General features: G+C 36.3%; 1 long non-coding RNA gene across 1 annotated transcript; it reads right to left on the bottom strand.

The window, feature by feature from the left end:
• Positions 1-1,241: 1,241 nt before the first annotated feature.
• Positions 1,242-1,990, bottom strand: LOC143883597 (uncharacterized). Its single transcript, XR_013252436.1, has 2 exons — positions 1,961-1,990; positions 1,242-1,486 (listed from the first exon to the last, which is right to left on the bottom strand). It is a non-coding gene; the product is annotated as an uncharacterized LOC143883597 (long non-coding RNA).
• Between the last annotated feature and the right edge of the window lie 10,443 nt (positions 1,991-12,433).

Raw genomic sequence — 12,433 nt, forward strand, 5'->3', positions numbered from 1 at the left:
TTTTGCTGTGAAATACTTGCTCTAAAGACTGATTAGTTATTATGATATTCTATATATTATCTAACTAATTTAGGTTTCTACGGAAGTTAGTCCCATGTACAGACTTCTAACTTGATTTCACGAAGGGCTGAAATTACTATTTTAAAATTTTCATCGTTCAGCTTTACTCCCAATAAACATGAAGCAATGCAACAAGTTTCAGTAGAGAATCACAAGCTGTTTGAAAATTAGAGGGTTTTAGTTGCTTCTAGCTTCCTAGCACTAAGGGAGAAGGCAGACAAATAGGCTTCATGTTGCATCATTTCAATTCTGCTCAATTGTTATTGTTTCCACGGCTATTGGAATGGGGACTGGTTTGGTTGCCCCCGGGACTCCTGAAACTACATCTTACTCAATATCCGCTATCCACATGCATACATGTGGTGACTGGTGATCAGAATGGGAATAGGTGCGCCCACGGGTAATGTGCCAAAAAATTACAGATGTGATAGTAGTATTCAGTCGTTGGTCTAAAACAAAAGGTTAAAATAAGTGGCTTAGATTTGTTTTCCTTAAGATCTATTTGCATGTTCGATTATTGCTTTCTTCGCTTATTTTTTATATTCCCCTACTCTTGAATGCATGTGTATTATGAAAATGCATGATGTTTGTGCTTTTAGTTTTTCTGTTGTTGATTTTAGATGTGTGGGGTAAATGGTTCTTTTCTCCTATTCCTAATTGTCTAAGATGTGCCTTTTGTAATGATTTCCATATGTACAAATATATGGATTTATTCTTTGTTGGATACATGTAGAAATATATTAGCGACCAACATATTTCATCGCTATAAATATATTAGCGACCGCTCCGACCGTCGCTAATGCTTAATTTGGTTGTCTTTTTTGGTTGCCTACAAACCTTTAGCTACAATTGTATGATGTCATTAGCAACGGTTTGATGGGTCGCTAATGGGTAACATTCAGCGACTCTCATATTAATTTGGCTCGCTAAAAGACTATTAGCGACGATCGAATTAGCGACCACTCATATTAATTTGGCTCGCTAAAGACTATTAGCGACGATCAAATTGGCGACCACGCAGCGACCAAAAAAAATGGTCGCTATTACTATTAGCAACGGTATTTTTAGTATTAGCGACCCAATTTAGTGGGTCGCTAATACCGATGTTTCTTGTAGTGAACACTTGTATGGTACTGTATGCCTCTTCCTATTCTATCATATGGAGGTTTGGCTCATACAAATGAAAGGAAATTGAATCAAGCATAAGATTAGAACAACATGAATCTGATTACAACTTGTATATGACTAGGGTTTTGCTATATACATTCCAAAACCTTGAAGAAACTGAAAAAAAAACCAAAATCTCGCCCAGATTTTCATGGAACAGTAACATGGATACATTAGAACTTGTACCTCTAGCGGATTCGCCGCTCCTCAGAACCGTTTAGGGTTTCTTCGCTTCACGTCCAGATTTCCCCCCTTTCTACTGCAAATCAGTACATTGGTGAACATCACTTACAAATAGAACTATGAGATCTGAAACCCTAAATGAAAAGGAGAAAATAAAAATCCAAAACAATCTGACAAACATCTACTGAAAACCTAACCCTAAATGTGTGAAGGAAAACCACGATTCAATACAAAATAACTCATATCTCTGCAGGAATCATACTTAGCAAAATAATCAAAACAAAGGAGTAGAGAAACCTAGATCTAAAACGAAAAATGCAAGAAGAAAAATCAGATAACTAAACTGGAAATTAAAGATAAACGGATGAGAAATTTTTTTTAGAGAAATCAACAAATATCAGAGGTATCAGAGAGTTACATGTACAGATCTACAGAAAAACGAAGAAGAAAATGAGAAAATACGAAGAAAAAGAAGAAAACAGAAAATAGCTTTTTGATATACATAAAACCTAGAATAAGAGAGTAAAACAGCAGAAACAGCTCTCAATACCTGCAAAACCGCTCTTGGAAAACCGCTCTTGGAAAACCGCTTTTTTGCTCACCGTCAAAGAGAAGCTCAAAAGACTAATCGGAAAGTGATTTCAGAGTAAGAGCGATAGAAAACCCCCTTTCCCCTCAACAGACTAATCGAAAAGTTCGTTTTCTCCTCTTCTCTACTAGGGTTTCTCCTCTTCTAGACCTAATCAAATGAAAACGAAGATGGAAAACGGGGAGGAGACCGATTTGTGATTTTGGATTTGGGATTCTAGGTTAGCGGCAAAAGGAAGAGGGAAAAACAAAAGTCGAGGGTTGAGGAATAAAAGTTAAGAAATTTTGTCTTTTTATTTAGAATTTCCAGAGGCAGCCATTAACTGAATTATAGAGGCGGTATGGACAGACGACGTAAAAAATACCGCGAACGTAATTCCTGTTTCGCGGTTCTCATTTTTGGGAACTTGACGAGGCAGTCCAAACGACCTCTATAGATATACGAATTCGACCGCCTCTATTTTTGTACCTGTAGAGGCAGTTTCTTTGGCCGCCTTTGTAGGTCCGCCTCTATAAGACAACTTTCTTGTAGTGTTCCTTAAATTTCTTCCTTTATTCCTACCTGTTTAATTTATTTTAGAGAGATTTTCAATTTGTTTAATTCCTAAAATGATTTTTTGTTGAAGGATTTTCGAAGAGAATATTGGAAGAGATTATTTTGCTTATGTCATAGGTTTTTTCCCCAAAGTAATGGAAGGGAAATCAAAAAATGGTATAATAGATTAAATGGGTTGGGGGGTTTTGTAATAGAATTTTTAACGGAGAAAATTGAAATCGTTGAGTTTTAGGGACCTTTAAGCAAATATTTTCTAAAAGTAGGACTAAAAAGATAATATGCTTTTCTTAGGGACTAATAAGCAATTATTTTGTCATACAGGACTAATCAGCAAAAATCCCTAGATATATGATAGATACTATCAGTGTTTCTTTTTAGTGTCAATCGTTTTCTATCAAAAAAAAAAAAGTATTTACCAGAAGACCTTTTCCATAAAGAATTTTAAATGGAAATTTTCCATGGGAGATTTTAAAACACCTCATGCTTACCATGGGTGGGGCCCACTACCCACGTTTTTCTATGATAGGGCTCCTCTCAAACCCATATTGCGTATGGTGAGGTCCTCCATCTCTACCCAAATCAATGCATAAGTTGGGCCCATCATTTTACACTGTTCTGGTAGGACACGTTGCACTAACTACCTAGGATTTTGTCTTATTCAATCAATTCATTTTCCCTCCCGCAAAATTGAGCCGTGAAATGGCTTGTTGTGAAATTGCCAAGCAAATCCCTTATCTTGAGGATTGCTCAACTGAAGGCTCCTATGTAAAATAACAGCCACAAAGGGCGCCTCATTAAATCCAAGTTAATCACCTCCATTTAAATTTGCATTTATCTAGTTAATGAGTGGTATCGACCCAAAAAGGGTCGCCTAAGGGTGCGTGGTTCCTAGCAGTGCTCAAATAGTTTAGTTCTTTAACAAGAAACCCTTGCTTTTACCATTTGAGCCAAGCCCACCCAAAGACAAAAGAAAGGAGCACAAATCCCTCGAAAAGCAATAAATGCACATTAAAAGGGTTAAATCAATAGTCATGTCAGGCCCGGGAACTTGTTTTCTCCATTTGAGAAAACAGTTCCTGCACTCGAGCGTAGATAAGCTTATCTAAGCTCGAGTGTAGAAAACATGATGGGCCCACATTTCTTGGGTGATCCTAAGCATTCATTTGATTGGCCCCATCATGGCTGGGGTGTGGACCAAAAATTAGTTCCATTGGATCATTCTAACCCCTCCATTTGTGGGGAAAACTGAGCATATTTGTGGACAAACAATATCTGTCCATCCCCCCCAAATGGACACCCTAAGATGATCCAACAGAGCTGATTTTTGGTACACACCCATCCATGATGGGGCTTTCAATTGAATGCTTAGGATCACCCAAAAAATGTGGGCCCACCCTTTGTTTCTTGCACTTGAGCGCATATAAGTTATCTGCGCTCGAGCGCAGGAACTGTTTTCTCCTATGATTTACGATGTTATTGAAAAGATATTTAAGAAAGTCATAGTACAGCTATAAAGGTGGTTTTTTTTTCTTTAAACCTGACCCATACCAGGATTAGGTCCTCTTTCTACACCTGAAACCCAACCTAATCAAGACCCATGATTTCTAAACCCAACCTAAGTTATTTTTGAGTTAGGTTCTGTCACGCCCCCAAGCCGCACACATAAGACCTGGAAACATGACAACGCCGTACACCTGCAAGGAAACCTTACAAGTATACAAGGCTAACAAAGCGATAACAAAACCATTCATATCATAATATCCTTAGAGATCCACAATTGCTATTCACATCCAAATAGTCAAATATTTTAATCTTTCTCTCACTCTCCCTAATAGCCAATATTGAAATGAAATAACAAAGTCTTAATAATGCCTAAGCAAATACTCATTATCTAATGAAACTAAAAGAATAGACTAAAGCTGAAAATCGAAAGGTCATGCCTGCGCTCCCTTGTCCGCTCCACAAGGGTCAATGTCTGAAAATCATAAATCACAGTCAGCTAAAAAGCTCAGTACATAATGACACACCACAAAAGTAGGGTCAAAAGCATGCTGTAAAGAGAGGGTCAATAGGCAACTGAAGATAGTAATGTTGTATATGAGATAACTGATAAAATTGCTATAACTAAGAAGCAAAGCCTACGAAATCATGTTTCAAAGTTTCATATCAAAGAGGTCACAAAGTCTTAAGAGATCACTGAAAGCGATAAGAAGGGTACGAAATCACCCAAAGGTCATTGGCTTAGCCCAAAAAGCAAGTTATTTTATCCGACTGCCCACAGTTCGAAACTAGTTTCTAAGTTCATATACCTGTCGACAGGGTTAGCATATAGCACCCACTGACGGGACCCAAAAGCAAACGTACAACCCCCATTTGTGCGGGCTCTTACAGTTCATATATATCCTAAGCCTCCACAAAAGGTGTTCACATAATCAAAAGGATCCAAAGGTTCGTACAAAGTTCCAAAGTTCATACAAAGTTGCAGTTCACATTGGTTCCATAAGGATTTCCAAAGATATTTGTGTATACAATGATCAAAATATTCTTATATCTTAGAGGATCACAAATTCAATGCGAAATTCGTATGCTATCAATGAGTACAAAATTCAATAAATTGTGTTTAACAAACGATAAGCATGCAAGACCCAAATCAAGACTAAGGGTATCATAGATTTCACATATTAAGAAATTAGAGGACTGCAAATCGAAAAGACATATGATTCAATGGTGGATCACATCACTAAAGTGGTACGAAATTATGTACCTCCAATGACGGATATTTCCCTCTTCAAATTCACCTACAATCAATAGTATGAATTTTTTTCATGAGTTTCTTCATTAGTTTTAGTCCTATTAGGCACGTATGTCCTTTCACTAACACATGACACCCTTTAGTGTCCAATTGGAAAAGGCACGGTAACCTGTCTTATGGTTCTTTTTAGTATTTTCAAATTTTCATCATCATGGAGACTTCAAACATTTCTGAATTTATTTTTATCATAAAGTACGTCTTCTGTCGAGTCCATAGAGTACAAAAGCATAAAAAACAGATAAGATATGAAGAAGTTATGATTTTTCAAAGCTTTTGTAAAATTTCAGGGTTCGGGAAGGAAGCCCGAAGGCCATGGACCAATTCCACTGGCTTCCCTTCGGAAGTCCGAAGGTCCCAAACTGTGTTTTTTACGGAAATTCCAGATTCATCCCAAAACTTCAAGAGGCCATAACTTTCTCGTTTTAGCTTTGATTCGCACGTGATTGGATCCGTTGGACTCGTATCGACGAGAGGAATCCATTAAACCCAATTTCACGCTCCGAATCAATACACATAATTATCGAAAAAATTATCTAAACTTGTACTATCAACCCTCGAAAGCCAAAACTTCCAAAAGCCAAGACGATCTGATCCTAGATTCATTAGGAATTCTGGAACAAAGTAAACCCTGAGGAATTGAAGGTCAACCCTTGAACATATCTTAAACAAAAAAAATCAAAACCTTCACTTTTATTTTTTCAAGATCACCTAATCCTTGTTTTAGGGTTTCTAAAATCATAACCCAAAGAAGAACATAGTTCTTACCTTGTTCTTCACTTTCTTCTTCCAAAACTTGTTCTCGTCCTTTCTCACGAAAATCCTCTCTTGGGGCTGTAGAAAACAAGTTAGGGTTTTCTTGATGGCTCTAAAGTTCTTCTAAGATGTGTATTTATAGGCTTTCTTAAAGAGGCCCTAATTTTAGTCTAATTCACATGGACAAAAACGCCCTTCATTTTTAGAGGGGAACGAATTTTTAAGAGGGGACAATTTGGGTATTTACATTCTACCCTCCTTACAAAAATTTCGTCCTCGAAATTTACTCACTAAGAAAGCTTCTTATTCTGAACAATTCTTAAACTGAGTTATAACACACAAGGCGTTATAATTCTATACTTGATTTTTTGTATTTACTTTGAAGACTGAATAATTACTAAGGGCCTTATCATAAGGTGACACATGATATCTTGGGGAGAATATGTGTCCAAAGGCTAGGTTTCATACGATATTCACTGAGCACTTTCCAAACAATTTCATTTAATTCCCTCACTAAGGTAGCTAATTGTGGCTTTCAAAGTACAGCTTAATAATGCACTTATAGGTTTCAAACAAAAATTTGTTTTCCTTTCTATGTTCATTACATTCCTGAAGGTAGAATCCAAAATGTGAATGGTTCTATAGTCCATAACAACGATAAAGATCTCTTACGGTTTATCGAATAAAATTTTAAGCTAGATTTAATACATACGAGATAGATCTCTCTCTAAACATGGAACAAGGGATAAACTTAAATGGTCACAATACAATAAAATTCATAGGGTTCTAGCCGAAGGCATAGATCAAACATCAAAGTCCACATAACCAAAATCTAATAAAATATAAAAGGTTCGAACGTGCATCATAAGTCGATTTTCAGAGTTCAGTTTTTCACATTCTGATAGGATTCAAAAGGGTATATGTGTTGAACATGGATCACTTAACTATTCAAATGTCACACATTCATATTCTAATGGATTCGAAGGGTCAGGTCTCACTACTAAGTTCTAATATATTAGGCGGTTTCTTTCGATTACAAATATACAAATTATTTTCCTCTTTCTTTATATATATACATATATATAAATATAGCTCTGAGATTTTAAAATTTTAGTTTAAAAGACTTTGTTAAACTAGTTCAATACTGAATTCTTTTATTTCAAAGTTTTTTTTTTTAAATCTTAGATTGTGGGGTTTTAGCTGACCCAGTTCAAGCTTTTCTTTTCTCAAAATTTTTGTTTGACAAACAGAGACGAGAAGTCACCTAAGAGGTGGAATGATGGGCAACTACGATAACTTATATTAGAGTTCAAATTCAGAACACATGTTCCTTTCATATTTACCAGAGTACTAATTTATCTCCTTAATTAACGATTTGAGGTCAAAACAAAGTTTAGGGTCAAATTTAGATTACAATAACACACATAATATCAGATAACAACAATACTAACTGAATTCGGTTTTCCTAATTTTAAGGGAAAATTTTGCACAGAATTTATTCAAATGCCACACTAATAATCTTTGATCTTATTCGATTAAAGAAGTTTATCGGAAAACAATCAAAACTTTACCATGTATGGTAGGAAAACGTAAGAAAAGATATAGAATTCTTATCGGATTGGTGATGAACAATCAACCATATCTTAGCGAGGATGCACTCAAGATAGGACAATTCGATCAGATTCCCAATCAAAGAGGATTACAAGATGAATGTGATTCAAAGTAATCACAGACCAAAATCAAACGGTGCATGTCACAGAAAGTCAAATTCCTAACTTATTTCATTCTCTAGCTTCGTCTTACAACACTTGAACCAATCATATCTTCTCACACTAATACGCTGAATCGCAATTCAACTAAGGGCTTCTAGTGCATACAACTCACCACACCGTCCCATACCAGCTTGGTTAACTTATATGCTAAACCAAAATGCCCCTAGTTCAAATGAGTTGACTATATTGTCCTATCCATAACTCACAAATTCTGATTCCTACAAGCTCACCATGACAAAACACTGCATCGCATAAAATCTTTCTCTAGAAGTTCTTCTATCTGCTCTTTCAACTCCCACATTTCCACAGAAGCCATCCGGTACGGGGCCTTAGAAATTGGTGCCGTACCCGATGCCAAATCCACAGTAAACTCCACCTCTCTATCGAGGGGAAGACCCAGAAGGTCTTCAGGAAAAATATTTATAAATTCATTGACCACAGAGATATCTTCAACTCTTACATCATTACTCTCAACTCCCACTATTGATGCTAGAAATGCTTCATAGCCTTGTCTAAGCAAATGACATGCATGGCAGATAGAATCACAGGGGTAGAGCAAGCTCCACTCCCTTCAAAACAGAATCTCTCCTCTTCAAGAATTTTAAAGTTCACTATTTTCTTATTGCAGTTCACAAGGACATGAAGGGCTGACAACCAATCCATGCCCAGAGTCACATCAAAATCATAAAGGTCTAAAAGTATTAAGTCTGCCACTAACTCCCTATCACAAATCCTGATAGGACACATCTTATTGACACTATTGGCTACAAGGTCAGATCCTACAGCTCCTCGTCTAACCATTCTACAATTCCATAAAACACTCAATTAGTCATTTGTCCCATGTTTCACAATTCATAAATATCCATACTATATATCAAAATACCCCATGGAGCTATTATTTATCACTTGAGTTTCTTACGATTCTTACCCAATTACAAATCGCATGCTTCCCAAGCGTCCCCAGGTGCATTTGAATTCACAATTAGGCCCTGGTCGTGTGATTGACTTATGTGTTCTCAGACGTCCATGGAACACACAAATCTATCAAGCGCTTCCTAAATTGCTCCTTACCTAAGTTCCCAAATCTCACAATCAAAGTCCTTTGTTCAAATATTCTACCCAGGACCTAAAGCTTAGGCTTTGATACCACTTTTCTGTCATGGCCCCAAGCCGCACACATAAGACCTGGGAACATGATAACGCCTTACACCTGCAAGGAAACCTTACAAGTATACAAGGTTAACAAAGCGATAACAAAACCATTCATATCATAATATCCTTAGAGGTCCACAATTGCTATTCACATCCAAATAGTCAAATATTTAATCTTTCTCTCACTCTCCCCAATAGCCAATATTGAAATGAAATAACATAGTCTTAATAATGCCTAAGCAGATACTCACTATCTAATGAAACTAAAAGAATAGACTAAAGCTGAAAATCAAAAGGTCACGCCTGCGCTCCCTCGTCCGCTCCACGAGGGTCAATGTCTGAAAATGATAAACCACAGTCAGCTGAAAAGCTCAGTACATAATGACGCACCACAAAAGTGGGGTCAAAAGCATGCTGCAAAGAGATGGTCAATAGGCAACTGAAGATAGTAATGTTGTATATGAGATAACTGATACAATTGCGATAACTGAGAAGCAAAGCTTACGAAATCATGTTTCAAAGTTTCATATAAAAGAGGTCACAAAGTCTTAAGAGATCACTGAAAGCGATCAGAAAGGTAGAAAATCACCCAAAGGTCATTGGCTTAGCCCAAAAAGCAAATTATTTTATCAGACTGCCCGCGGTCCGAAACTAGTTTCTAAGTTCATATACCAGTCGACAGGGTTAGCATATAGCACCCATGACGGGACCCAAAGGCCAACGTACAACCCCCATTGGTGCGGGCCCTTATAGTTCATATATAACCTAAGCCTCCACAAAAGGTGTTCACATAATCAAAAGGATCCAAAGGTTCGTACAAAGTTCCAAAGTTCATATAAAGTTGCAGTTCACATTGGTTCCACAAGGATTTCCAAAGATATTTATGTATACAATGATCAAAATATTCTTATATCTCAGAGGATCACAAATTCAATGCGAAATTCGTAGGCTATTGTAGACACCCCATTTTGACCGAACCCCTAATTGCTTTGATTGAATGAAAACCCCATCAAATCAGTGATCCAGAGCCCCAAATTTCTCCCTAGAGTAGATTAGGGTCCCAGGAAGGTCCCTGCAAAAGTTTGTCAAAATCCGAGCAAAAATGCCTAATAAGACGAGTCGAGTTAGAGCAAGTGGTGCAATAGGGAGTGCAGTAGCCATTAATTTAGCTAGCTTTTACACTAGAGTGAAAGGGGGGTGATTTAGTTAATTATACTAAGAAAACTTCGCTTTGGATGTAAGCTACCTTTAAAGGGGGGTGAGTTATCCCACATTAATTTTTGACCCATTTTCTTCTCGAAACCCCCTATTTCGGCAAAACCATGTTTAAAATACCTAGGAGGGGGTATCTTAGGGTAACCAAAGGGGGAATAGTTTATGTTAATTTTTCATTAAAGCTTTTACCTTAGACCACCCTAATTAACAAAAAACTAAGTCAAAATATCACATTTTGGGGGTGCCCTAGCAACTAATGGGAGTAAAAAATTATGCCTAACATCTATAAATAGAACATTTGGGCTCTCATTTGAAAAAAAGATTAGGGTTTTTAATTTCTTTTTAGAAAGAGAGAGAGAGAATTCTAGAGAGGGAGAGAGCTTTCTAGAGAGAGAAAGAGAGAAAGAAGAAGAAAAAGACCTAGCAAGGGAGGAAATCAAAGGAGAAGCTCAAGGCTGCTAGAATTCACATCAAAAGCTTCAAGATCTACTCAATTTTGGCTGGATTTTTTTATTTTTTGCCTCAAAGGTGAGTAGATTTTGAGTTTTCTTTGAAAATCTAGCCAAAAATAAGAAATCTAAGTGGAAAATACTTAAAAATGGTTAGATCTAGCAACCTAGGGCTAAAATCTACCAAAATATGTTTAAAAATATGTCTCATATGAAGATCTAAAGCAATTTCCTCAAATTTTGAGTTCTAGTTGAATTTCAATGTGAAAATAGCAAAAATAGGTGCTGTCTAGATTCGTTTTTGCCATTTTTTTATTTATCAATTTTCAGTTGGAATTCGTGAAAATTTCTCGCGTAGAGGTGTAGAGCTCGTTGAGATCTTCAATTTGGCGTATAATGGTCCAAAATTGATGAAACGAAGAAGTTATGCTAATTTTAAGATTTCAGCTGAAAATTTAGGTTAAAATGATGAATTCATAGATGATTTTTGTAAAAATCTTTAGATCTGATGTGTTAGGCTTTGAAATTCAAAAATATATGTGTTAATATCTGTGTGATTTGAATATCTAGTGAAATCTATGATAGATCTAGGATTTTGATGTGAAATGCTCTTGTAAGATGATGAAAACTTCAAAATACATGCTGTCCAGATTTTGTTTTACGTTTTTCACTAAAATCCTGTTAGAACTGAGTGTTTTACTTCAATTTGGCATATTGCGGCCCAAATTTGGCCAAAGGATGAGAGTTATGCTCTTTTTAAGTTTCAGCCATTCAATGTGTTAATTTTCAAAGTTTTTGAAAATTTAATGCGTCGAGTAACTTCTGGGCCGCTTCTGGCAGGATTCGGCTGGAGACATAAAAGACAAAGTTGTTTGCCACAAGATTTTCTAAAACTTTGTCGTTATGTGTATTTTTCCATAAACAATGTCCGGTGTGTTAAAAATCACTTTCAAAGTTTTAGTTTTCTGGTAAAACTGTGTTTGCTGTAACAGCAAATTGTCGGCCATTTTTGGGGCACGTCTGGCTGCATCTAGCCAGATCTGTTGAAGACAAAGTTGTTCCTTGAACGATTTCCTAAAACTTTGTCCTTGAGCAAAGTTTCCAGAAATGATGTTTTGAGTGTCAAACAGAGCGCGAACTTTCAGCTGAAACACTAGTGTCTTTTAATGACGATGGATCGGAAGCAGCCATTTTTCGGCCACTTCTAGCAGGATCCAAACAAAGTGGTTAACTGAGAGAATGTCACTCATGCTGAGATCTACAATTTTGATTAGTAGGATTTTTGATGATTTTGATGTTTGAGGGGTCCGAAATTCAATGCAAAGTTGCATTTTTAACACTATATGACATAACTACGCAATTTCTTGAAAATCATGGATAACATGAGCTCTAACCATTTTTAGTTGTTGTTTTTGGATGTTTTGAGTATGGTAGCAAGTCATGAATCATCTTTTGGATATTTTTCATGATTTACTTGCCATTTTTTGGATATTTTTGTTAAAATTGCCACTTTAGGTTTGATTTTGCCTTTTATTGCTTTTCAAGGCTATTTTGAGCCTAAATCATTTTCATTGCTTATAGTTGGACATGATGAAAGTGCTAACAAGTTTTTTAAATTATATATTGAATAATTTTCATGAATTTTTTGGCATTTTTACCATTTTTCGTGAAAATTGCATATTTGGTGGAATTTTTTTTAAGGTAGTTTTAAGCTTAGATTAATTCA

Source organism: Tasmannia lanceolata, unplaced genomic scaffold (assembly GCF_043159265.1).
Source record: "Tasmannia lanceolata isolate RefF3 unplaced genomic scaffold, GAP_Taslan_0.1 ptg000008l, whole genome shotgun sequence".
Lineage (NCBI taxonomy): Eukaryota > Viridiplantae > Streptophyta > Magnoliopsida > Canellales > Winteraceae > Tasmannia > Tasmannia lanceolata.